Below are 3,803 nucleotides of genomic sequence, written 5' to 3'. Positions count from 1 at the left end.
CAAACCAGTTTTTCCTGACCCTTTCAGTAGTTGTCAATGATGTCATGTAGGGAAGAGGAACTGCACAACATAATGGCATCAGGATGTGGGATAAATTGTACTAGATGTTACAAACAGGGAAGGAGGAACTCAACATGGGGCTACCATTTCTGATGACACTCCATTGTTTTTGCAATGTTTAGTTTTGATACTGGACAAGTCTCAATTTCCATTTTGTTGGCTTTTACAAGGGATCATGGAGAGGACACTCATCCTTGTTTTACTAAGGGGACAGCTTAAAATCCGTCATCTTACAAGGTGCACAACATATATTTAACTAGGCTTGAAATATATTCTTAGACATACCTCCTTTGTCTCTGGCATAAAGAAGGGTAACATTATCCCTTTGAGAAGGGTCTGCTTTAGATGAAACCAGATTACCCTTTGGCATAAATATACCTGGCTTTAAATGTTATTTACACATCCTTGAGCATTTATGGTAAATGTTTTAATGGCATGATTTTCAGGCTTTCCCATTATATCAAATTCAATGTCAGCTTTGGAAGAAAAGAGGGGGGGTCTTTCAAATTGCTTTTAACCAACAAAAAAACCCGCTATAGGTTAAAAAAGATCATATTTGTGTACATTATTAACAAAAATGATGACTGTATAAACTGTGTGGCCCAGCAAAACACTGGGAATCATCTTCTCATGATTTTATAGCAGGAATTAAAGTCAGTGGAATTCTAAGGCCTGAGGCTCCTCATCTTATATGAATGAATGTAGACGAGCACAGTGAAATAGCTTTTTCTGTGCATTCAACTCCCATTCAGACACATGACCCTTTAGCAGCCTCAAAGACTTTCACAGTCACTCACCACCACTTCTGCAGCTTCTTTTCATAGAAGTATTTCATCAGAGAAGACCTCGTCCCAGGAAGGAAGAAATTTAATGAAAACTAGGCTGAGGAATTGCATCTCCTGTAAAATAATATATGTACAAGTAAATAAATTGCTGTATTAATGAATGAGAACAGAATGGAAGTGTCCACTCCATGCCACTTTTTGCCAAGGCCTTGGTTTTAACGTTTTAGCCATTATTATCTGTTTTGGTACCTGCCTAAGCACTGCAGGGAGGTAGAAACTGACAGTACACAGCAAGAACTACACCGGCTGCCCTTCGTAGAAACTGATGCTAGACCTGCCAAATCTTGAAATGTTCAGCTTCCAGTATAAGTATTTACCCTTTGAGATGGTGGCTAAATGCCTGAAAACATGAAAACAGTGCCAGAAAGCAGGGAGTGCCAAAGCAGGACTTCAAAGATTCAGGGAAACAGAGGCTCTATAACCTGCACCATCCTTCTCCAGTGACTCCAGCCCATGCACACACACTTTCCCAGCAGGTGTATACAAGATGAAATGTATCACCATGTGACCATCAACACACAGTTTCCACACTTTCTCCTACAGGTGAGTCTATTTGAAAAAAATGCCATGCCTGAAGTGGCCCCAAGTCCAGTGACAGGCAACACAACCTTTTTTGGGGGGTGTCCAAAGGATTCTGACCTCCCAAATATACTCAGACATGCTGCTTTTATATGATCCCTGTGCAATATCACTATAAAATGTTTACCTCTCAAACCCAAGTATGAAGAAATGGACAACAGCAGATAATTAAAAGAAACATATCAATATAAGATTATTCTCTATAAATCCAAACAACTAAAGATGAGCTTTGCACAAAAGTAGCTTTTACAAGATTTGTAGGCGAATAGGCTTCTCTTAAAAACCTTTCCGACAGTATTTTCTTCAATATCTTGTGACATTAAAAGTATGTTTTTTTAGCAGAATATGGAGGCAAAAACCTACGGGTCTTATATTAATGGATATATTTTTGTTTCTGTGAAAAGACAGATAACTTTCAGAAACTGCCAAAGGTGAATAGACACATCTTAACAGAACCTATATTCTCTTAGTTACAAGTGCAACCAAGAGCAATGTCTGCAGATTCCACAAGGGTGCTTAACAGAAGCATATTTTTTTCTTAATAAGAAACCTGTCTGTAAAATATAGATAAATATTTTCCATTACCTGTAGAGGAGAAGATGTATTTCCTTTTCTCTATTCTGCCCATAAATAGTTGAATATATATAACCACCCTCTGCCAAAAAGAGGGACAAAATGCATAGCAGAAATAAACAAATGGACAAACACAGGGGAGTCAGGGTGGAGAAACTGTTAGACATTTTCATTTGCAAGATGCATACTCTTGTAGTAATTCACTATTTTATAGCCCAGCAGGACTGATCATTTTTTAAGCTAGCCTTTCTTCTAGACATGCCCCAGTTTTGTGCGAATTGTTCTGGGTGTACCAATGCATTTCAACCAAATTATACAGTAATAAAAACATCCCACAACAGATTTTTGATTAAATACAAATTAAAGTACCACAGTGTACTTATTTTGTTTGTTTGTTTGTTTTAAAATTGAATAGCTAAATTAGTACAAAATTATTATCCTCTTAGTTTAGAGAACTATGGTCTTGGTCTTGTAAATCTACATTCTTTGGACTAAACAGAGGAATATGATCTGCGTGACATTCTGTAGCATGATAAAATAAAATAAAAATTTAGCAAAATAAAATATTTATTTTGCAAAATAAAAAGCCCCTGAACATTTAGTTTCTGCTAAATATTTGTAAATTAGAAGGTGGTATAGGTCTTTGGTTGGGTACAGGGAAGGAATAGTTCTGTGCTCTGCAGACATTTCAGATGTGACTCAGGCCTTTCTTATGCTTTTTCTTTCCATGTCTACACACATGAAGTATTCTAAGGACTACAAACTCATCGGATTGGCAGGGATCACATGATGTCAGGACCCAGTCTACCAGGTATGTATTTCCGCCAGAGAAGTCTGGGGTCTAGCTAACCAGTATGATTAATAGCACTTTGACCCAGCTGGGATTTGTACTGTGGCACATGCAGGGACTAGTTGATGTCTGAAAAGAAAGCTGGTTCAGACAATCATCTGCCACGGCACACACAATAATACTGGGGATGAAACACCCTGACTTCTCCAGCAGTCCCGACACATTCTTAGTGCATTCTTTAATCACACGAGAGGGGTGACCATCTCAACTGTCCCATCTACCCATGCTGCAAAACCTTGTCCAAACCTCCAATGACGTCGGGACAGGCATTCTCTCAACACATTCACAAAACTGGCCCAAAGTTCCCAGTAAAACAAGCAAGAGAGGGTGTGAAACAGAATTTGAAGAAGGTGAAGCAGAAGAGAAATAGTATGTTCCTAATATTTTGACCAGGGTTGCCAATCAAAGATACAGAGATAGGGTTTAATTTACCAAGTTAGGATTCTATATGGTTTCCTTCCACCAGTGGCAGATCTTTTTTGTGGGGGAAGTGGGCAGCACTCACCTATAATTTCTGTGTCTGCCATTTTGATTCGGCTGCTGGCTGCTGCAGTTTTGTATGCTCTGAGTGTCTGCCTCTATTGTTTTCTGCTCGCCTTCTCCGAAGCAGCCCACAGCTATACAGAGTGGTGCTGTGGGCACTGGTACCAGCGCCCTGAAATGGCCAATACAAAGAAGCAGAACAAACAAAAGATGCATATTAATGAGGCAGCAACCAATAATCATGCTTGCTTTTATATTCAGGAAATGAGTGGTCCTTGAACCTGTACCAATCAGAGAGAGAAGCAGGCTGATTGATTGCTCAGGCAGTTAATTAGAGCACCTGCGAGTTTTCCAGATTACATGCTGCAACATACTCGCAACGTGTCCACTAAGTGCCCCTCTGTATTGCCTGT

General features: G+C 39.3%; 1 long non-coding RNA gene across 1 annotated transcript; it reads right to left on the bottom strand.

Annotated features, from left to right (window-relative positions):
• Window positions 1-543: 543 nt before the first annotated feature.
• On the bottom strand, window positions 544-3,547 carry LOC128322031 (uncharacterized). Its single transcript, XR_008305481.1, has 3 exons — window positions 3,413-3,547; window positions 2,070-2,139; window positions 544-959 (listed from the first exon to the last, which is right to left on the bottom strand). It is a non-coding gene; the product is annotated as an uncharacterized LOC128322031 (long non-coding RNA).
• Between the last annotated feature and the right edge of the window lie 256 nt (window positions 3,548-3,803).

Source organism: Hemicordylus capensis, chromosome 4 (assembly GCF_027244095.1).
Source record: "Hemicordylus capensis ecotype Gifberg chromosome 4, rHemCap1.1.pri, whole genome shotgun sequence".
Taxonomy (NCBI): domain Eukaryota; kingdom Metazoa; phylum Chordata; class Lepidosauria; order Squamata; family Cordylidae; genus Hemicordylus; species Hemicordylus capensis.
This window is presented reverse-complemented; position numbering and strand designations above follow the sequence as displayed.